We start from the raw sequence: 24,775 nt of genomic DNA on the forward strand, positions 1-24,775 counted from the left end.
GCGTCTTCCAAAAAGAGCATTTACACAGTATGCTCCCATGGGAGCATAATATGCTTCCATTACTCGGTCAACAAATAAGAGAGACGAAGTGGCCAATGGAAGGAACGATAGAGAGGGTCTTTTTTGGTTGACCGGGTTCGAATGAAACAGAATGAATAAATGTGTAAAATGGTTCTCCCTGTCTCATCAAATCGTGGTCAGAAATACGCGGCCCCCTTTTCCCATCGTTCGTTGTAAGGTTGTTACCTTAGACAAATTGCACCCATTGTGCATATATATATATATATATATATATATATATATATATATAACCAACATGTTTAAAATTGACTCGGCCAAGGTATTTGGGTTTTGGTAAAGTAACTCACCCAAGTCCAAATAATTCACTTGAGTTAAGTGTACATAAAAAAAAAAACTAAAAAAAATGCCACAAAAGGGTGAAAACTCTAAAAATCTTTAAAACCTAAAAAAGTTAAAATATAATTTCATCTCTAATTATAAAGCCAAATACATGAACTCGGCTGAGCTATTTGAAGTATTTGTATAGAGCCAAATACTTGGACTTCTTTCTTTCGTTTTCTTTTTCTTTTGTTTTTTTTTTCTTTTTTTGTTTTTGTCAGATTTTGAAATATTCAACATATAAATCTACTTTTTCAACAATTCATCTTTTGTAGTTTTCTCTCATCTTATTTTATCTTCTAATAATTATATTAATCCTTTAAACGTTTTTTGGTTTTTAAACTTTAAACGTTTTTTGGTTTTTAAAGATTTTGAGAGAGTTTTTACCCCTTTTTTAGCTCCTTTTAACCTTTTCTTTTGGGTACACCCAACTTGGCCACGTTACTCGGACTCAGCTAAAGCTCGGGTACATTAGCCAAGCTGATTTTCAATGTGTTATTTATCAAATTTCTCCTTCTTGAACTCTGCATTTGAAAAGTTTATTGTTCTTATTGATAACCTCAAACTAGGTTATGATACCACATGTGCGTAAAAACTCCAAAACACGTTGACTTTTGAGACATGAAAGGCGAAAAAAAACACAGTAAACGAAAAATAATATAATATGGAGAAAAGAAAAATCCAATGAGAAAGACATGAGGCCCTCCAACTTTCCCCATCTTTTTGTTTGGATTCCTGGCCCTTATACATTCAATCTTGGACCGAAATGACCATCCCAATCCACATAGGACATGACTATTCTCTAAATAATAGTAGGTTGTTAATAAGAATCTGCGGTTAATAGGAACTTTCCTAACTAACTATGAGGAAATACCATAATCAATGGGATTCAATGCATTATAACATCATCATCTACTACCGATAGCAAAACAATAATAAGTAGAAGTTTAGTCGGAGAAAATGAGAAATTGTTGGATTTGGCCCTACAACAAGCTGAGTTAGAATATAATAACTCTCCAAATTGATTAATTGGGAAGATTAATTTTACAATGATTTGTGATATGTCTTTATGAATTTTCATGACTTAGTAACTTTACTTGAGTGTGAGAATGTGGATCCAATCTTAACGTTTAGAGAGAGAAAGTATGTTAAAATTTTAGAAAGAGAAAGTATGTTAAAATTTTAGAGGGAGAAAGTACCAATTTTTTAAAGAGATGAATTATCTAAAAATTTTAGAGATAGAAATTATCTCAAAATTTATGTTTGAGAGAGAGAAAGTATGTTAAAATTTCAGAGGGAAAAAGTATGTTAATATTTTAGAGAGAGAGTACCAAATTTTTTTAGAGAGATAAATTATCTCAAAATTTTAGAGAGGGAGAAACTATCTCAAATTTTAAGTTTGAGAGAAACTATCATATTTTAGAGAGAGAAAGTACATGCAAATTTTTAGAAGAGAAACTATCTCAATTTTTAGAGAGAGAAACTATTTCAAAACTTTTTAGAGAGAGAACAATCTCATAATTTAATTTTTAGAGAGAAAAACTATATCAAAATATTAAGTTTTAGAGAGAGCAAGTATTTTTAAAATTGTAAACAGAGAAAGTATTCCTAAAATTTTAGTTATAAATTCTAGAAAGAGAAACTGTCAAAAAAGTTTAGAGAGAGAAATATATCATTTTTTAGATATAGACACTATTTTGAATTTTGAGTTTTAGAGAGAAACTATCTCGAAATTACAATTTAGAGACAAAAAATATATTAAAATTTTAAAGATAAAAATTATATCAAATTTAGAGGGAGAAATTATTTAAAAAATTTTAGAGAAAGAAACCATTTCAAAATTCTTGGAAAGAGAAACTATCTTGAAATTTATTTTTTAAAGAGAGAAAATATTTTAAAATTTTGGAGAGATAAACGATATCAAATTTTAGATGGACAAAGTACATGAACTTTTTAGAGATAAACTATCTTAAAAAAATTTAAAGAGAAATTATCACAAAATTTAAGTTTTAGAGAGAGAAAATCTCAAATTTTCAACTTTAGAGAGAGAAAGTATATCAAATTTTAGAGAGACTATATCAAATTTTAGAAAAAAGCTATTTTAAAATTTTAGAAAGAGAAACTATCTCAAACTTGAAGTTTTAGTAAGAAAAATCACCTTAAAATTTAAAAGAATAACTATATCAAATTTTAGAGACAGAAAATACATAAACGTTCTTGAGAAAATTACGTTAATATCAGTTATAATATCCGTTATTACGGATCCACCTTTTAGTTTTCGTTCTTACCTGGATATCCAATTTTTACCTTTCATAATGCAATTTTTTTGAAAAAAAGAAGTTTTACCCTTTTTCTGGTGTTGAACAACCGAACTCAAAAGAATTTCGTTTGTTCAAAAACCGAAAACATGACTAGTTGGTTTTCACTTCCCGCTATGGTTTCGGTTGTTGAACAACCCAAATTAGAGTTTTTGGGTATTGAACAACTGAAAGTCTAATTTTGGTTGTTGAACAATTGAAAATCAATCAAATTCGGTTGTTGAACAACCGAAATGTCATATTTTCATTTTTAGTAGTTGAACAACCGAAAATCATATGATAAAGAATGGACAACTATAGGAGAGAGATTTTGAGGTCTATCCAATAATTTAACAAACTAAACTTTCCACTTTAACCTACATACTCTCTGATAGTTTACCCTTCATATTCCCAATCTAAGGTATATATAAATAATAGATAAACATAGGGGAGAGTTTAAAGGGTAGAGAAGAGTTTAAATCCACTTAATATTTATTTATTCTCTCTCATATGTTTATCCATTCTCTCTCTATACCTTATATGTTCTCTCTTTTATGTTGATCCATTCTCTCTCTATACCTTAGGGTTTAAATTCTTTGCTTAGTTTATCCATTCTAGAGCATTTCGATTGTTCAACAACCGAATATCCATTGAATTTCTGTTGTGCTACAACCGAAAAAAGGGAAAAATAAAAAATCCAAAAAATATGTGAGAAAATTTTTTTGGTTATTGAAGAACTGAAGATTTAAAATTTTCAGTTCTTTAACAACTGAAAATTTTGAATTTTTCGATTTTTTAAAAACCGAAATCGACCTGATTTCGATTGTTGAACAACAAAAAATCCATTGAATTCAGTTGTTCAACTGCCAAAAAAAGGTAAATTGTTTTTTTTTTTTTTAATTTTTGTTATGGTGTGAAAAACACCTGACAGTTAGGTAATAGCAGAAAGTATTTGGTAGTTTCGTAATAACGCAAATTATAATGGATATGTATGTAATTTTTTCAAATTTTTTAGAAGAAACTATTTCAAAATTTGTAGAGAAAAATTATATCAAATTTAAACTTTTAAAAAGAAGTATCTTAAAATTTGACAGAACTATAACATATTTTAAAGAGTAAAACTACTTAAAAATGTTTAGAAAGAGACTATCTCTAAATTTTTGAAGAGGGGAACTATCTCAACTTTTAAATTTTAAGAGAGAGACTATCTTAAAATGTTAGAAAAAAAACTATAGTAAATTTTAAAGAGTGTAAAGCACCTAAAAATTTAGAGAGAAATTATCTCAAAATTTTTAGATAGACAATCTCAAATTTTAAATTTCGGATAAAAACCATATTAATTTTTAAAGAGAGAAACCACATCAAATTTTAAAGAAAAAAACTATATCAAAATTTTCTATTATACACCTTCTCGAATTTTGAGTTTTAGAAAGAGAACGTATAAACATTTTAGGAAGAGAAATTATACTAAATTTTGTTCTCAAACAATGGACATAGAAGTGATTGCAAGAAATCCATGAATTTTGTATAGTCCATCCAAACAAGAGATCTGAAGAATCCATGACAAAAATCCTTGATATTAATAATCCACGAATTTTTTTAAAATTTTAAATATCTAAGATTCTTAATTTCCTCCTATCGAAACAGGTTCTAATAACCGTCTTGCTATTCTCCTTTTTTGTTGCTTAGTTGTGTAGGTCCTAACACTGAAAAGAGGACGGATTTATTTTATTTTTATTTTTTTTGAAAGCAAAATAGCGGACGGATTTAATTCCGCTCGCTCCTTTCGAGGAAGCGAGAGAGAGTCTTCTAAAAGTATCCATCAAAAATAATATTTTTTTAACACTTCAATCTGCATAAATAACTGGTACTTCGGAATAAAAAGGGCAGAGGAAAAAGACAGAAGATCCAAGAACTCAAAAGAGCAACCCATCTCATTCCCTTGATGCTCACAAGGCATAATCCACGCGTAGATCATACTGTAGATGAACCTGTTCCAAGTAGGCTCTGCATTGAAACTCTTCCCATGAGGTTGAGAATTGAGAGGATGATGACAACCTGCCCCAAATTCAGATGATATTTTATTCATTAGCAAAAAAATCAGTAGTTTGATAGAAATAGAAATAGTTGTTTAATTTTGGACCCAGAAAATATAATATCTCAAACACATTTTAGCATGTGACATCCACATCATGAGAAAAATATAAAATAAAATAAAAGAAAATGATTCAGGAAGAAATCCCTAGGTATGAAAAGACAACCAAATAAAAAAAATATTGAGATCAACCAACTAATAGATGGAAATCAAACGACTGAAAATTGAAAATAACAACTAATATAAACCAAAAACAAAAGATTGAGATCAACCAACTAATAGATGGAAATCAAGAGAGAGAAAATTGAAAAGAACAACTACTATAAACCAAAAGAAACCAAATCATGAAAGAACAAGAGCACAATTGGGAAACAGAAAAAATAAAACCTTAATGCAGCACGGAAAGGGATTCAAGGATGTATATCCATTTTACTCCTTTTAGTGCTCATATGATAAATCAAAATTGCCCAAGAAGGCCCTTTTCTAAAAACACATACCCACAATTCAGTAAGTAAAGGAAACAATGAACAATTAAAAAAATATTTATTAATTGATATATATAACAACAATAACTAATGGCCCAAAAAATTTTCATAAGTTTCTTATCTTAATAATCAAAAAAATTAAACAAACATTAGTTGGCTAGATATATGAAGCTTGCAAAGGAATCCCTCATAGATACGTGTACCTTGAAGAAAAGTAGCCAATCCTTTCCCCGGGAAAGAGACTTGAGAATGCCCACCATCGAATTCCACGTACAAACCATGGAGGCAACAATTTGACGTGTCACCTCTTCCGAGCTATGAAATGATGATGCCTGAAGTTTCTCTATTTTGTAGCCCAATCTGCACCAAAATCCATTCCATGTAAACCTTCACTGGAGAAGTTCTTTGACGATTGAGCTTAAAATAAACTCCAAAGAGTTAGATATCAAAATACAAAATTACAGATACAACCAAGGATGTCTTACACTGATGAAGGCAACAGGCCATGGATGAATAAGAAAACAGTCATCGCCAGAAAAAGTTTCGAAACAGCAGTAATGAAGGTGGATCCAGAGGGAAAAAAGTAAAAATAAAAGAGAAAGAAAGACAGCAAAATCCCCAGTGTCTGCTTCACATCTTTCCACAGCAATATGTCAGCAGCTGCAACAAGAGATTTACTTCCGGTTCAGGATTATCAAAGCAAAATATGCAGAAGAAACTTACTTGGAGAAAGTATACTATATAGTTCATTAGACTATGGGATTATCCATAGTACCAATTGAAGTCAGCACTCTTGGATGGAATGATGTGCAACTATGGACAGAGAGTAGGACCCAATATCAGGGTTATACCAGGTTCTGTTGGGTTCCCCTCTATCTCCACCATCACCGTGCATCATATCAATTGTTGGTGATGACCCCAATGGACTAATGTTTACCCATGGTCCAGGAGAGATGAGACTATGGTTTACTTTATCATATACTTAATAAGCTCCTTTTATTTACCCCATCCTTCTCCCACTAATATAGAAGCCTTTGATGATGTTCTTTCCGCTTTATTCTCAGCTCTCAGATTAGGATAGGACTCCAATGTCCTTTTCAGACCTTCCTGCAAGACCAGAGAAGGGCCTCAATAATCCAACTCCAAATAGGAATTCCTTTGGGAAATGTATACCGTGTTCGAGAGACTAAAACATAGTCCCAAGGGGTCATCACAGTCCAATCAAATGGACAGTGATAGAATGAGAGTAGAACCCACGACACCAGGAAACTACCTTGATGGTGGATCCCACAATCCCTCAAGCACTGTCCGTCATTTCATTGGTTGGTGATCATCCCAAATTTTCAGAGTCCAACTCATCCATGGCTTGGCTGCATATTTGTATTTCTTTAATGCAATGCGGTGCCAAAACAAACCTCAAGTGGCACGTGCAGAGTATTAGCTCTTGAACAATTGAAAGTTCTATTACAGGTGAGAAGCCTGACACGTGAAGGTGTCACCTGAGGTACACTCATTCCATACCGACCTAGTTTCCCATACATCCACTCCATTATGTGTGCAATTGGCATCACAACAGATGCAGGAACCTTAATCTTTGGCCCGTAAACCAAATGATGGACTTTAAAAAACATTTATATTGGCACAGTGAAGTTTTTCATTTATTTTTTCATTAATATACTAAAGTGGAATACCAAGAGGAAAGTATACGACAATCCAAGTGCCGATAAAAACATAGTCCATTGGAATCAGTAGCATCCAATGAAATGATGAATGGTGAAGGCGAGAGAGTGAGACCTGCCAGAAGTTAAGGACCCCAACAGTGCACCCACTCTCTCTCCACAACCATCTATCGTTTCATTGGATGGTGCCAAAACCCCATGGACCATGGTTTTCCATAGTGCTATAATAAACTTACCCTATATCCTTTCCCAAATCAAAGAGTTGCATAGGAGAAAAACGTATATACAAATGCCATCTAAATGGAAGGTGGTCATAACCCCAAATGGCAGCAGTTTTTAATTAAGGCATACTGGGTAGGAGTGTGTGCAAAAAGATAAAAATGAAAATGTTTTCTAACACAATGTCAATCATGAATTTGCAGGTGAAGAGATAGAAAAGCCACTTTTCTTTTGTCATTCTTAAATCATCTACCTTTTAGATTCTAGTAAGTTCCCAATCTGGGAAAAGTATCATATGGGCATTTTCATAGCATACAGTTGGATTGCAAAAAGAACATACTGAGAATCTACAAACTTTCTATCACAAGAACTACAAATATGGTTAATGGCAAACCCCACGTAGAGTTTTACAATTCCAGAAATGCCCATAGAAACTAAACAATTCATTAACGTATATTTACAATAAAAAAATAGCATAACCTCAAAATGACAAAACAGGTATCTGATTATCAAAATGCTAAGTAGAATAGTACATGCAGAATAAAAGGGAGTCAGAGTCCCATTGAACAGAACGCTAGAAAGCAATTACAAGGATAACAAATGGAGTAAGATAAAGCAGAAAAACAAAGAGCAAGCTTCCCTAATAACAGTAGCTATAATGCTGATGGAGGGCAAATTATTCTTATTTTTTATTTGTATTCAACTTTAAAGATGACATGTATATTATAGTGTTAGTTTTAGGAGTTATTTCTAGGGTTAATTAGTTTTTAGGAATTCCATGGTTTTTATAGTTTTTTATTTATTTCACGAATACTATTCATAAGTACTATTCACAGGCATTGTTCATAAGGGCAAAACTATTGATACAAAATTTAAGCTTAAGTTAAGATATATAGGCCATTTTAATCATTTTATGGATATGCAACGTCTTTGAACATTGAATTGGTATTATAAGAAGTGTGCAAGGGCCTTGAGAGGGTCAATGCCACATGATTTTTAAAAATTGAAAGAGGTAAAAGCTTAGAGAAGAAACATGTAGTTTCTTGCTTGTGTTTAGCTTTAGTTCATTTTGATTTTACTACTCCCTCAAATTTTCCTGCATCAAGTGGTATCAGAGAGCGATTTACAAGAAAAGTATTATAGCAGTATATGGAAGTACTGCAGCAGTGTACAAAAATACTGTAGCATCAACTTTTTTGGTGCCTTAAGTCAACAACAAAGTGGGGAAATTACATTGGGGATCTAGGGTTTACTGATTTTGGTTAAGGCTTTGCCAAAACATCCTAGATCTTGCTGATTTCAGTAGTTTTTTGTTGATTATTTGCCTAGGGTTTGTAATTTCAGCGAATCCATGACAACAAGAAGGGGCCGTAGAAGGGGGATTTTCATAGATCCACTCCATGATCCCATAGATAATAGAATTGAAGAACTGAAAGGCAAGTACAACAACAGGCGCAGCAGTTCGCAAGCCTCAATAAAAGGTAAAACAGTGATCTTTTCGCCCAAGAAAATCTCAAATATGAGTCTTTTCACTTTTACGCCCCGTATGGGGAATTGACTGATGAGATAGTGACAAAAGACCTAGATGTGGGGAACATCACTCTAGGAATTTCGATTTAGAGGATGAGATTCTTGATTTTGACATAAATCGTATCGAAAATCAGATGTAAATTGGGATCTGCCACCAATCTTCGACACATACTTTAATGAAAAACAAGATCTTGTAAAATATCTAGTCTACGATGGTGATCTTTGTGATTGAAATGATATTAGACAAGGAAAAAGAGCTCAAAGGAGAATTGATAGTTTAGGGTTACATGGCTGACGTGATGCAATTTTAACAAACTTATGTGACTAAAAATATTCTACCAACATACAATGATGTTTTCCTCGGGGGTTTCTCAATTTTAATACACAATCGTTGTGTTTTGATTAGTCCAATAACTCACAAGTCCCAGGATCATGTTTATAATATTCGAGTTGAAGAATGTTGCCGAACTGTATTCTTAGTTTATTTTTTAATTCAACTTTAAAGGATGTATATTATAGTTTCAGTTTTAGGACTTTATTTCTTAGTTTTTAATAATTCTATGGTTTTTATAGTTTTTTATTTATTTCATGATAACTATTCACAAGTACTATTCACGAGTACTATTCACAGGGGCAAAATTGTCATTGCAAATTTTTTTTGATGAATGAAAATTTAAGTTTAAGTTAAGATGTGTAGGTCAGTTTAATCATTTTATGATATATAATGTCTTTGAACATTGAATTGTTATTATAAAAGGTGTGCGGAAAGGAAGGGGGGGGGGGGGGGAGGGCATGAGAGGCTCAATGCCACTTGATATTTAGAAATTGAAAGAGAGAAAAGCTTAGCCTTTTGCAACCCTAGCTTGGGTGTGGAGATGAAACTTTTTGTTTCTTCGACTTAGGATTGTGTTTAGCTTTATTTCTTGTTATTTTACTGTTTCCTCAAATTTTCCTGCATCAAATGCATGTTCTATTTGTCATACATTGAATGGAGTAGACCGCAACCAATGGTCTACCTTAGAACAAACCCATAATATACAAATTATCTCGTTCTCTGATATATATGTGTGTATCTTAGGGGTAGGGGAGCTACCTTATTTATTTTGTATTGTCAATAAGCTAACATGCCCAAATACATATATGAATATCGATAGATATAAAGGAAGCGAGACTCAGCATTTCCCAGTATAGGTTAAACATGTTATGGTACATCATTGTGGGGCCCGAAATTTACCACATCGCATGAATCTGCCATTGTGAAAAACCTCAGCTCGCCGCATGTCAAAAAGGCCAAGCTCGGCATGCATTTATCAAGAGACGCCCAAAATTTGCCTAAGTACTGCCCATGCCACAATTATCAGTAGTATGCTAAATGGCAGCCAACAAAGGACATGTTGCACATGATCAATCACTGCTTGAGATGTGTCACTTGGGAAATGCTAATAGCCTAGCTGAAGTACCATACCTCCACCTGCAGCAGCTTCTAGAAGATCATGAAGGAGATCATGCCAGTTCTAGGAGAAGCTGCTTGTAGACAACGCATCTCCAAATAGGCCAAAAGAGGATGCAGGCTTTGCCAACCCAACTTTTGTGGCATCCACGATGGCAATGGTTGATAACGAGTCTCTTCAGCCCAATGATATTGAAGGGTCGATATCTGAACCTTCTGAAGCTTAGTTATTCATCCACTTCAGAAGGAGAATGGGAGATCTACCTAAGCAAACATGAGCACCAGAACCTACATCAAGAAGCTCTATGGTAGGCAAGGATCTCATCATGAAGGGAGACTTCTACTGCTATCTGTAGGATCCATTAAGCCTACAGCTCACAAAGCCAAAGAAGAACTCATTCTTCCCATAAGAATGCATAAGAAGCCCAAGAATCCTCTCTTCAGACGAGGTCTCCATTGCCCACTCTCAACAAGTTCAGCCCCTTGTCTAAGGCACGGCCTTGAGGAACAAGAAGAGGACCATCAGGATCCATTATGAAGCGACCCATACCTCATGGCCCATGGCTTATACAACTAATGCCTCATGGCTCATGTCCTATGCGTCTCATGCCTGATGGATTATGTTCCATGTGCTTATGGCTCATGGCTCATGTCTTATATGGCTTATGCCACATGGCTCATGTCCTTGTGACTTATGACTCATAGCTCATGTCTTATACGACTCATGGCTCATGGCTCATGTCCCATATGACTTACGCCTCATGGCTCATGTTTTATATGACTCATGGCTCATGTTTCATGTGACTTCTGCCCTTACAGAGTCATGTGAAAGCCAAATGGAAGGCCCCTTCATGATAAAGGTCTACTCCAATAGCACCTACCTACTTGCACATCAATTCTCACATTCCGTAGGAATACCGACTCTCCATGTCTTTCTTTGGGTGACCACAACTTCCTCGAGTGGATTAATAAACCCCAATGAGTCACTTTTGACTGCCCATAGTTGGTCCATGCTACATGACCCCAATAAGTCAAATTGATCATTTAGTAGGTCCATATAATAAGATCAAAACTGCCGGGTACAGGTCTAGGCACAATCTGGTAGAACAGCCCCCATCTTCCATCCATATCAAATTCCCCTTCTTAGGCACATGAGCCTAAGGAAGCCCCCTTTTGTCATTCAGATACGGATGTGGTCAGCCCCCTGAGGATGTCATAAGGACATATGCCCAACTGTGAGTTCATGTTTGCTTTTTTATTTTGGCTTTCATTGAACATATTGTAATAGTCCACAGGCAATGATGCAATATTATGTGATATCCTAGACACATGACGCTAAACTGCAAGGTCACAGTTGAGTCCACAACTCGAAAAATGGTGGCCTGCTTTTCTTGTAGGGGATATGGTAGTCCACATTTAGGCCCCTCCTATACAATGCCAAATTGGAAGGTGTGTTTGTCCTTATCACATGACATTAAATCGCATGATGCCCCCTCTCCTTTTATGCTGATATTGGCAATACAAGGAGATTGGTTTGCACCATGGTTTTCTTGCGAGCTGATGAGGAGCATGATTAGTAAAGCTTCTGCCTGCCTAAAAAGAGAGAACTTCTCATACAAAGAAACAAATCCGAAGAGTTACGTGAGACTCTAGTCACACGCATGTGACTATACTGAATCCTATGGTAGCCTATACCCAGAATGGAGCATTTTAATAAATGATATATGATGATGAATCCTTAGAAATAAAAGCTGCATGATGCGCACTAAGCTACTCAGAGATTACACAAACAAGCGGACTTTGGTTATACAAGTATATTGTGAGGTTGGATCATCATATAATCACACTGAAGTATATTGCAAGTTAATATTGTGAATGGGGTTCAAGTTTCATAGGACTGATGTTTTAATAAATACATATAGTGATACAACGCCACTTGCAAGTCGGTATCAGAGGAGGATTATAGGCATATATGCATGTTGAGGCTTTTGGGAAAGATTGGGCTTTATTTATTTGTACTTAAGTAGACATCTTCGAACAAACCTATAATGCAACATATGCGCATGTACGCTAGATTGATCCCACTTTTTAAATTCCTATAAGAAGTCCATATCTGATCATCACTCAGGGATCTCCTCCATTAACCCAAAATAAGTTGAATTTGTTAACACTTCAAAAAAAAAACAAACCAAAATAAGTTGAATGTCACACTTAGCGGTATGTCGCACATGCAAGCTGTGAGAGGGCATCTGTTTGGGTGTGTTAGCAATATCAAAGTAGTTAGAATTTCGGAATGCCTTGCGAATAGCGCATTGTACACTTGTACATCAAATTTCATACGATAGAGTGATTTGAAGTGTGTTCTAAATGTTTGTTGTGAGCTACAGGACTTGTCAATAGCCTTCCTAGTGAACATTAAAAAAATGGAGCAAATGGTGTCTGTATGTTCCAAACTTGATGAATTGCTTTAAAACGGACATTTAAGCTCCATTTCCAAATTTCATAGAATTTGTTGGGGTTTGTGATAGCATGTAAATATATTAAATTATAGTGGATTGTACACTTCAATGGGAGCATACTGTGGTTGTCTAATCTAAGGTTGGCCGGTCAATGGCCCGAGTCACGTCCAAAGCCCTTACCCCTAGGCATGTGGTACTACTGTTGAGGGTTTCTAAATGGTCATGCCTTGTTGAAGTTGGAGAGATACTCTAAGACGTTGTTTGTAGACTGAGAGAGTTGTGTGGTCTCCTGTATGTAGATGTAGGCTTGTGAGAGTAAAGGCCAAGTCCTCAATAAAACTTCCATGGCATGTACATATGACAACAACATTTTTTGGAAGCAACCTTTTATAGAGGAAAACGTGTACTTGTGCATAAAAAGAGCCCCCTTGCACTATAATGACATGTGCATTTTGACTTGCTCTTAAGGAGAGAAAATGTAATCCACATACTAAGAGTCTAGGACTATGATTCTAATATTTATTGGTCAACTTTGACTAGCCAATCATGAATCTCTACATATTTATTGGTCAACTTTGACTAGCCAATCATGAATCCCTACATTTGACTATGAATAATGGGTCTTGTTGGATTTATTTAAAGGACAGTTGTGGATCATGGATCGTGGCACGAGTGGATTGCCATTGACATCACTTGTTTTTTACCGATTTTGGTAACTTCTAACTCCTAAGTAGAATCTTTGTGTGTTCTATATATTTTTTTTAAGACTCTAAAAATATGTTTTAAACTAATATATGTTTTGTGATTTAACAATATTTTCTTCAGAATTTTAAAATTGTTTTTAAAATGCATAAAAACCCCTAAAGGGTATTTCTGTAATTCTTAAATAAGAGGGTATTTTAGAAAATATTTTAAACAGGTGGGATGCATGTGGTTGGAGTGGGGGAGGACTAAGGACCAGCCCCCACATGAGTGGAGCCCACATGGGTGGCACATTGAGCCCACATGGGCCACATGCCCCACTAAGTCGGATGCCCCATTAATTCTTTATTTTGGATATTATTTTAAGGGTGTTAATTTTAAAAGGGACCAAATATCTAGGCGAGTTTATCTTAATGTATTTTCTCAGTGAAAATCATTTCATTGGACATGTTTTTTTTTGCGATCTAGATTTTCTTTGACCAAATTTGAATTATTTTGAATTCCTTATTATCCTTTTGTGAGAGATAAGGAATCCTAGATAATTCTAGATAAGTTTGCACATAAAAATTTGACTGGTCAAAGTCTAGATAAATTAAAAGTAGATATGGGTCAAATCTCAAGGGTTAAAGTTCTCAAATATTTACTCTAGATCATGATGGCTGATCTTAGAGATGGATGGCTCAGATTTTTTTTCTCTCTCACCTCGCTGATTACCTAGAAATTTTGGATAATGCTGAATTGTAGTCTTATTAGGACACCCTAGGGCCCTTGTGGCCTATAAAAGGAGGGGGGACCTCCCCTCATTCTTTACCCCCAAATTTCATTATGTCATATCTCTCTCTCTCTCTCTCTCTCTCTCTCTCTCTCTCTCTAAGGTGGCACGTCTCTATAAAAGGTGGCATGCCTATTAAAGGAGGGGGGGGACCTCCCCTCATTCTTTATACCAGATCGTTTTCTCTCATCTTTCTTCCTCCATGCCACCCTCCCTCCCTCCCGCTCTCTCTCTAAAAGGTGGCATGCCACCCCCCATAAGTGTCTGGGGTTGCGTGCACCTCAAAAGAGAGTTGCGTGCACCTCAAAAGAGAGCTAAGGCGAGGCAACACCTGCTCCTAGTTTTAAATAGGGGAGGTGTCACTTTAAGGCATACCCCAAGGCTTAGAAAGGAGTTTAATAAAACCCTAATTGTGACCCGTGCTCTCAGCCCCATAGTTTCTAGATAAGGGTGTCCCAGAAGTGCTTCTAAAGCTAATATTCATGGATTTAGCGATTTCTAAACAGGTACACCATCTGTTAAGTTATCAGGTGTGGGGTAATGCTAAGCCCCTAAGGGGGCAACCATTGCCAAAAGTCAATAAGCCTTCCCTCAGTTATATAATTCATTTTCTGTTGTTTCCCTTTTTTCTCATATTTTTTTTTTTTTTTTTTAGTTTCAATGAAATTTATTTTGGTAGTGAGGTTTAAAGATCCTAGGATGTACTAGGTTTATTTTTTATTGCATCTGTGGCATTTGTTAGTAGAATTTCTGGTAATTAAAAAAAATTAAATTTATAGCCTGGAATTCTCTATAGCCAATCCTCTTAGAATTTAGATGACGTTTACTCATGATTAAGAAAGTACACTAGAGCTATATTTTCGACAAGCCGCTTTGTTGTGCTACAATAGGCTGTCAAAATGGAGTTCATAACGAGCTTAAAAAGGAGAATGTAGAGACCTCTAATAAATATGAAAGTAGACTTAGGTGGGCTGGCCATGTGCAGCGTAAACTTAATACAACACCTGTTAGGTGTGACTCGGTTCAAATGGAAGGCTCTAAAAGAGCAAGCATAGGTCCAAAAGGGCATGGATATAACTTTTGGTCTTACTGAGGGCACGACCCTCTCAAGAGAAGAATGGAGGAACATGATTCATCTAGCAAATAATTGGGATAAAGCTTGTATGACGATGTTGATAATGACTGAAAAATGTATTGGGAATGCGAATCTGCAGTTGACGTTTATGTAATTCGACAAAGATAAGGGGTCCAAATAGTCAAATATAGATTATCAGTTTCAGGTGGCAGACAGTGGATTGTGTAGAACAAGCTCACAACAACTCTTCTAGACCATGGTATTGACCACCAATCAAGCTGAAATATTGTGGGCTAATAGATTAAAACTTTTGCCGGATTCAAAGTTTTTGAACACCTATAAGGGGGTTAGTCGAATTAATCTTTGTCCTGTACCAATTTCATGTAGAATAATGCAACACGCAAAGTGGGCTCCACCAGACATAAAAGGTGGATCAAAATTTTTATATTGAAGTACTGAACAAAGGATTTGTGGGCTAGTATAGAGATGTATAAAGACACGAGTTAAAATTTCATGAATTTTTTATGCTAATGAGGGAGTTAAACTCAGCTCACTGCCAGACTGTAGTTTGTAAGATAAGTTGTGTTCACAATGAACTTTTGTGCTAATGTTAAACAATCAAATTTATGATTTTTGGGCTCAAGATTGCCAAGAGATGGTCTTAGAATGATCTAGATACCTTAGATGAGGTTTCCAAAATTTGATTGATCAATTTTGGTTAGGATTTAATAATCTATGAGATTAGACCAAGAATAAAGAAAGTTACCATTTTTGGCTTCAACTTTGAGATTCTTTTCCGCGTTGAGAGAGTTCTTAATGCTGGCATCTTATCAAAGGTTTAGCCAACTTGTAATCTAACATAATTCTTGTGTTCTATAGTTCTGTAGCTTGATACAGATTATAAAAGCTTCTTCCACATCTACTAGATTAGCATACCTCCACAAGGAGTTTAGTCCATTGATATTGCTAAATCCAAGTACCATGTGTGGACCACAAGTTCTCTCCTACAAAGCTTGTCAAGTGGGACCTCCCTTATTCCTGGTAGCAGCAATCAGCTCAGCTACTTTAAAAGACTACAACTTGTCACATCATCTCAATCTTCAAAGTTGCAATGAAGGGTCACTCCCTTATGTAAAGAGAACTCAATATTGTAACCTTGCAATTGGTTGGAAACTTTTTATGTGGTATTAAATCTGGACCCCTCTTTGTTCTACTTTCTCTGATGCGCGCTGGTAGAGTGGTGAACTTAGGGGAACTTTAGGCTATTAGTTGAGATTGTTTTGCACATTGCTTTGAAGGATGTGGTGAGGATTCACCATGCACATGATAGATTATTAAATGACTTGTTCGATTGAAATTGAGACTTGAGACTTGAGCCATTTAGTGCATTAATTATCTTCTTTGTTTTTTTTATGTCATAAACTTTTGGTTCTTGGAGTTTAAACTTTGAAGTTGGACGTTATGTAATATGTACATGTGATTGTGAACTAAATTAAAATAGTACTAGGTAAATCACAAATTTATGTTGTCCTAAGTATTGTTATTGTTTTTTATAATTTTTTAATTTATTGACTGCATTGGAAGCGATTGCTTGCAGAGGGAAAAATCATGGCCATATAGATCATCAGAAACCCAACCGCATTGAGACCACATCCTCAATTTTAAAATACTGATATAAAGATATATTGAATATCTTTGACACGATAGCATGATATTTTTATGATACTTAGATGTCACAAACTATAAATTCCATATATATAACTCAATAATCTACAACTCACAACCCTGCAAATTACAAAGATTAATGTTAGAGTGAGTTGTGATTTACTAATTATGTCGTTTCTTTTCTAAAAAAAGATACCTTTTGTGATATCTTGATCATCAAGTAAGGGTGTTTGTGGAAATATTACTAAAAGACAAAGGGTACTTTTTATGTCTTTATAAGGGGTAAAATTGAAATTTTATTAAAGGCCAATGTTGTTCTACAAATAAAGTTTCAAGGCACTAACTTTCAAAATACCATTGTACTTTGTAAAAATTTCAAATTTGTCTTAATGACTAAGTTACAAGGTAAAATAATTTTTTAAACAAAAAGTAATGATTCTTTGATAAATACACCCATTACAACTCATTCTAAGATTAACCTTTATAATTTTGGGGGGTTGTTTACTCTGGATAAACTTGTATATATATATATATACATATATGGAAAACACTATGCAACGCCTATAGGTGAAAATGAATAGTGATTTCACTTACCCTCATCACTGTCCAAAGTTCATCGCGCGATCACAATTGTCCGATAGTGTTTCATTTTTCATTTTTTTTTATAAATCAGAATGACTTGAAATTTGGAGCATGTGTTCATAAAAAACAGCAGGTATTTTGGTCAATTAGTTTTATGGATAATTTTTTTAATATTTTTATTAGATGCGCCTCAGTAAGTTGTACATACCCTCAAAATTTCAAGTCATTCCAATTTCTAGAAAAAAAATGAAAAATGAAATACTACAGGACAATCGTGATCGCACGATGAAATTTAGACTATGATGAGGTTAGACGAAATGACTATTCATTTTCGCTTATAGGTATTGGAAAGACTTTTCCTATATATATATATATATATATATATATATATATATATTAGGTATGGCATTTACACTCAAGTTCTCCATATGAATACAACTTGGGCTATAGTGTCTACACCCAAGGCCTTCCCATCATTTGTGTTCTTCAATTTAAATGAATGACGTGGCTTTAAAAGTTCACTTAGCATAGAGAAAAGCCCTTACCTCCCCCTTAAAATACCCACCATTTATGTTCTTCAATTTAAATGAATGATTTTTAAAACTTTGTCCGTCTGGGACTCTCTTTTAAAATATCTCGTCACAACCACAAAAATATAAAATAACAATGATGTAGCTCTATAATTTATATGTACATGGTCATAGCTAAAGGGTCTATTATAATTAGAACCTCATGGATGTTCTAGCTTTGGGAATTTAGTGGAAACCAAGATGGGAAGTGGGGTTGAATTTAGACATGGGTTTTGGAGAGTTCTTCTTATTCTTTTTTGCAGTAGAGAAGATGAGAGACAGAGGGCATCAATGGTCAAGAGAAGAGAGAGTCAATGAATATGAGGTTTCGAGGACTTTAGAGACTTCTTTGAAGAAAAGAGAGGATCGGTATCCGGAGATGGCTGATGAGAAGTTCAGGGAGAATTCAGAACTTGTTTTAATGGTGTCGCATGTTTTGGTCGTTGATGAGAGGGGAGGATGTGTTCCTGCTGAATGTTGGGAAAGAATCCACAATCACTCCCTAAACTTCTTAATTATCTGCAACTCTTCTTCTCTTTGTACTACCTTTCAACAAGTTTCATGATTAGGGTCTTGTTGATTAGGGCTTGATCCCGTTGTGATTGGAGATCTGCTAAATGGATTGACGGAATTCACTTTCAATTCTTTAAGTGTGTTTTCTCTCTTTGTGTGTGTCTGTATGTGTGAGCATGAGGGTGAGGGCGAGAGATATTGACGAAATTTACTTTTACTCTTTGCTGGTACTTAGGAGCAGAAAATCACAAGGCTCAAACAAATCCAAAGCATGGCTAAATTAGTATTCGAAATTATTTACAAAACATACCTTTCATAACCCAGCCCTTCCAGAATCAATGACAAACTCCCAAAATTTTATGGCTTCCATGTTTGTGATAAAATATGCCTGCAAAACTGTAACGGATTCATGTCTATCCTATAAAAATTAGAAACTAAAAAATGGGAAATTATCAAGAGAGTACTTGAACACCTGCATAGCGACATGCTGATGGTCCATAAACTTGAAATATCAATACAGGACTTGGACCAGCCAATTGTTTAAGAAGATTTGTCTACCTCCAATTTATAACACGATTCTTGAATATTTTGTGCCAAAATGTGGGGAACAGTTATTAGGAATGATATTTCAGGTTCTACACATTTTGGGTGTTGTAGGCAATCCAGGATTCGCCCTTGTACTTTTCCTAGGAAGGAAAAATAAACCTGCCTCTATATATATATATATATATGTGTGTGTGTGTGTGTGTGGGTTTTGCTAAGATATTCCTACACATAAAGTATTTTCTTAATGTACTCATATGGAGTATATAGCTTCCAACCCTATGTGTGTATATGTGTGTGTATATATACCATCAAAATCATCATCCGAGACTTATCTCAATTATTTGGGGTTGGCTTCATGAAATAAATGTGACAACATCTGTATTGGCTGCCAACTCAACACAGCCCTCCTCCATTCTCTGAGCTTGAGACCAGCGTAACCGGCTTGGGAACGGCCATGGCAAGTTATATTAATTATAATAATAACAATTATAGTATGAATTCATTCATTTTACGAGTACTAAATATAGTCATAATTGAATTAATTATAATTACAATAATATGCTCTCTATAGCACTTAATTTGCAATATCAAATCTTTATGTGATAATAAAAGATATCATGTCAATTTAATCATTCATTAAATAAATGTCTACACACAGCATAAAGAGAAACACATTGTCATATTTCTCATTTACTATATTAAGAAAAAGAGGTGGCACATGCCCGAATGAAAAAGATAGCTTTCGCAAAACCTTGCATTAGCTCATTCCAAGTTTTTTTTTTTGGAATAAGCAAATGCTAGTTATGAATTGTTTTGAGGATGTATCTAGGATATGATCTCAAAAACTACACCCCAAACGACCATAGGCCATCAAAACCTGGATTTGCATGTCCTACGGTCCCAACCGAACCATCAAGCAACCTAAAACACATCTAACTGAAACAAAATAATAGAATGGGCAAACTGCCCCTGAATTATCTTAACGCCTGAAAGACAACATAATTACAATAAATTAAAAGCCCACATAACCATAGTTTTACTCTCCAAAAAAAACAAATAAAAAATGAAAACCCCTAATAAAAAAATTTATTTAAATCAGAACTATAGAAGGCCATGATGCCCTCATCAACTATGGAACAAGCAATGGAAGTTTCACATTAACAAATGATCTTGACCAAAAGACATTCCTTAGTATTGAATTCAAGGTGTGACATCCAAAATATTGCTATAAGCTACAATTATACAAGAATCTACCTAGTTCAAATAAAAATAGCCTAACCATAATATTTTCATCAATATTATCTTACTTGCATCCCCAAATAGTTCGGATAAGGCTTAGATGATGATGATGATGATGATGATAATTAATTTATTTATAAAACCATTTAATGAAGTTTGTCATAGCCGGTCCCAAGCCAATCAACTGATCATCCCGATGCCAAGCCCGTATAAAGGAGGGTTGTATTAGATAGGACAACCATCACAAAACTTTGCCACATCTTTCATGAATCTTCAACGCGGAATAAGATTCATGTAGCTGACCCCAAATAGTTGAGATAAGGTTCGAATGATGATAGTATAAACTTTTAATAAGACCCGCAAAGTAGGTGATCAAACTAGTATACAGAAATCGAACTTTATTACCTTCCCAGCTCCTGTCTCCTCACTACCACATAGAGAATGTAGGGCTTGCTCTGCACATATATGTGCATGTGCCACATTTTCGACATACGTAAAATCATACATGTTATTGCCATCACCAATGAGGAACTGAAACAAATAACTCATAGTCAGGCAATTGGAATTAAAATTTTCATGTAGAAAGCTTCATAATCAATATGCATATACTTTTTGCTAAATTAGAAGGAAAAGCATAATGTAAAACTACAGCCAAAAAAAAAAAAGAAAAATCTACTTCTTATACATGACTCTTGAGCTGGTGATTTTGTTGGTTCATGGCCAGTTTCCTATTTCTTTGGTTCATAATCATACATCACATGGGCATTTCGACAGTTATGGTAGAAGAGGATTTCATCATTCTGATTAAATCAGGTCTGTATAATTTAACATGTAACTAAAGATAAAATCCAATGATCATAACATGTGGAAATATGTCCGAAGAATTTATTCATAATGAGGACTATTATTATACCTTAGATTTTCCTGACCTTGCAGATGCCACTAAAGAGGGAACTAGAAGTCTGTCACCAGGGCCAAAAATGCCGCTAGGGCGAATACAACAAGTTAGAAGCCCTTCTTTTCCATTTGCATTCAAAACAAGTGCCTCTCCTTCTGCTTTAGTTGCTGAATAGTTGTCATTGTGCTGAGGTAAAACATTGATGGTGAAAAAGCATGAGTTAAGCAAGCAAAAGGTGATTGACCTTGCAGTATCAAAAAGGAGGGAAAGAGCAAAAGAAAGAGCGTGCTTCTTATAACAAAGAAAAAAAAAGAAAGAGTGTGCTTCTTATAACAAACACATTAGTGTGTGAAGAAAAACATCAATTTCAAGCTAAGATATATATGCTTGAATCAATGCACCTGGTCTGGATATGGCAATGACTCATCCCCATTATGTATCCCATGAATGCCATCAAAGACCACACTGGGGGAGCTGGTATAAATCAGCCTTTTTACTTTACACTCAACGCAGGCATCAATCACATTTTTTGTACCTGTAAAACCAGAGTTTGCATTCGAAATGCTTGACATGTAGAGGAACTAAAAGTGGAAGGCAAAATAAAATATGATTCAACCTGTTTTGTGAAGCTTAGGTGCCAGAAGAGAGCAAGTAGATTCCCTAGTGAGAAGTCTGTGTCTAAGTGTATGAGTGTGTGGACCACACACACTGCCCATACAGTAGTGTCCACGTACTGACTGATGTACCAGGGAGTTCCTCCTCACTACGAGCACCATTATCCAAGTTGATGCCCCCCGGGAACATTGCATGTGGTCTGCACTCTTAACTGCTTATGTTCTCTTATTACAGCTATTATATCCTCGTAATATTATATTATATAATTGTGGGAATATAAAATAGAGAAACCCAAACATATAAATCACTCGTGACTTAAATTTGCATCTCAGTCAATGCAAGAGGAGACAACTAAGACCACTGATTATAGGAAACAACTGACTCTCTCTCTCTCTCTCTCTCTCTCTCTCTCACGAGCGCCATGTACTGATGCACCGATTATTATAGGTTTTATATATCCACAAGCAAAGCATATCAAGACATTGAGTGCACTTTACCATGAACATTGACCGAATAGTGAAGCTGGTAATTATTGATTGATGAATTCGGAGCAGCCATATGGAATACAACATCTGCCCCTCGACAAGCTGCAAGGTAGATTTTAGTCTCAAAAGATGCAACTACAAGAGTCCATGAAATTGTTGTAGGCAGCATTATAGAAAACACTCTATAAATACTCATTTGCCAAATAAGCTAACATTGATCAACATAATTAATTACACCACAATGATTATTAAAATCAGCAAAAAGAAATTCCAGAGCTCCCACTTTTCTTAAAACAACAAAGGCATACAACTCATGCCAATGACAGATGAGTAAATTGGTCAATTGATGCTCGCTCAGGACATATCTTAAAATTATATATTTCTTGGTCCAATCACATAGTTTGCTTTGTCATTGTTAAAATCTTGGAAAAAATTCATCCCCTGAGAGCCATGACATTATTTTTCAGTTGGCAGTTGCATTACAAAACAAGTTCATTTCAACCAAACCAAAGATAATTAAAAGGTGTGGAATGTCATAGCAAGAACAGAAGAAAATACAAATGTAAGGACAGCAATACTGAGAGACTTCTATAAATTGCTAAATCAATTGATAGTCCTTTACGGGTTTGTGCATATTTCTATACACACTTGTGGACATTTAAAATTTCTATAAGAATTCAAAGATTGATTTTGAAAGGACATCGAAATCGGCTCGTAAAGCATATCTAATCCAGATGAATTTTCATAATCATAATACTTTGTGCTCTTTTTTACAGTACAATAAGCACGAATTGGGATATTAAAATTGAAACTTCATTTGCGTTCTTTCGCTAAATAGTGGGAATTACACTGCACGCACCGTCCAAAATTGTAAAGCATAAATCCTGAGGTTCTGATTCCGGGATCGGCGAATCGAAGCTATTCTAAAGATCCTTGTATTAGGGATCGATGCCCATACGATCTCAAAGGTAGGGGTCGAGGTCCATGTGTCTTGGGTTATATAGGACCAAGAATCATTATATAAAGATGTGAGACCTATACGTAAGAAGTAAAGTTCCCAAAGGCATTTTTTTTAAGTTTCCTAACTTGGGGAGCACATCAATAAAAGTGATCCAGCACATTATGGAGAGAAGAATAACTTTCATAGGAGCGAACTCCACTTTCTAGAGTACAAATTCCTCAAGTAGGTTGGAATAAGGATCCGTGGCTTTAAAATGTAGCTCCCGGCGTTGTTAACCAATAACATGTAGGCCTAATCTTCTATGAAATAAGTAAGGAACTTTAAACTAATCCATTGTTCCTTATATTAATATAGTAGATAGATCATTTCACTAAAAAAAATTATGAAATTCTAAATAGTTATGTATAAATATATATAAACCAACACTATTCTAAACAAAAACAAAAAATGATACATAAATCAACATTACATATACAAGGAATAATTGAGTTGTTAGTATTGCTTTCTAAAAAAGAAAATAAAGGTGAGTACTCATTATTAAGGATAGCGAGCAATTGTTTATTGATGTAAAATTATCACAAAATATCACAATGATGTAAAGTTATAATAAAATCATGAAACATTAGTGGGTGATGATTAATGTTGTTGTGTGGGAAGGGGGGGTAGAGCAACGTGCAAACCTTGGCTTTGCAATTTACCGTCCAATATCAAGATTTTACAACCACTTGAAGGGGGGAGAGAGAGATATACCATCATTCCACACTTGCGATCTCAAATTGGTGGGATCTGAATGCCATATGTGCGATGTTTGTGTTCTGTTATTTTGGAATCTAAGTACCAATACACTATGGAACACGAAGCATAAGACTAGGGAACTAGATCATGCAATGTTCAGGAATGTGAAATTAAATTGTAAGACACTCATTCATTTATAAGATGAAATGAAATCCTGAAAACGCTAAATTGAGTTTCAGATTGTATTGGCTCTGAGATCGAGAGAATCGAGATTCTGCAAAGGATCGCCAAGCAACAAAGATCCCGGTAACTATGGTTTTGACTCAGATGTGCTATACTTACGGCCCAACCCAAACCAAAAGAAAAGGGAAGCCTCAGACATTATCTCTACTTCTAATTGAGAGAGAATCTAGATCATATTCTCACCTACCCACAAAATGGGTTAACAAAATCAACTAATGAAGCTAGACAAGTACGTGTACTGTCATCAAAACTTAGGATTACAGATCAATATAGTAGACGAATTTATTAGCTATTTTCATAAAAAAAGTAAGAAAATAGAACAATAAAGCTTTTTAAGAGTCTAGTTATTTTTATTCCAGACCAATCATAAGAAGGCTTGACCTACACAAATTTATTGCAAGGAAACAGGAAAAACGAAATGCTCGAAACCTCTCTAATGATTCACAATATGACGTGACAATGACATGTTTCTGATGTGACCTCCCAGAGTAACAAATATTATGTGACTACCTTTGTGATGTAAAAATAGCAATGAGCACAAGAAGTGATTTGTGTAGGAGTG

The 24,775-nt window shown here is 34.9% G+C and overlaps 1 pseudogene across 1 annotated transcript in view; it reads right to left on the reverse strand.

The window, feature by feature from the left end:
* Positions 1 to 4,462: 4,462 nt before the first annotated feature.
* LOC18431743 (3beta-hydroxysteroid-dehydrogenase/decarboxylase-like) overlaps positions 4,463 to 24,775 on the reverse strand; it is a 44,288-nt pseudogene continuing 23,975 nt past the window's right edge. Inside the window, exons 3-13 of the transcript XR_016055324.1 lie at positions 22,287 to 22,376; positions 21,576 to 21,709; positions 21,190 to 21,360; positions 20,682 to 20,807; positions 18,802 to 18,879; positions 15,166 to 15,172; positions 6,688 to 6,868; positions 6,281 to 6,403; positions 5,762 to 5,936; positions 5,480 to 5,636; positions 4,463 to 4,754 (exon numbers count right to left, since the gene is read on the reverse strand). The product of XR_016055324.1 is annotated as a 3beta-hydroxysteroid-dehydrogenase/decarboxylase-like (transcript). The remainder of the gene's footprint in view (positions 4,755 to 5,479; positions 5,637 to 5,761; positions 5,937 to 6,280; positions 6,404 to 6,687; positions 6,869 to 15,165; positions 15,173 to 18,801; positions 18,880 to 20,681; positions 20,808 to 21,189; positions 21,361 to 21,575; positions 21,710 to 22,286; positions 22,377 to 24,775) is intronic.

This window comes from Amborella trichopoda, chromosome 5 (genome assembly GCF_054954075.1).
Source record: "Amborella trichopoda isolate Santa Cruz 75 chromosome 5, AtrichopodaSantaCruz75HAP2 v2.0, whole genome shotgun sequence".
NCBI lineage: Eukaryota > Viridiplantae > Streptophyta > Magnoliopsida > Amborellales > Amborellaceae > Amborella > Amborella trichopoda.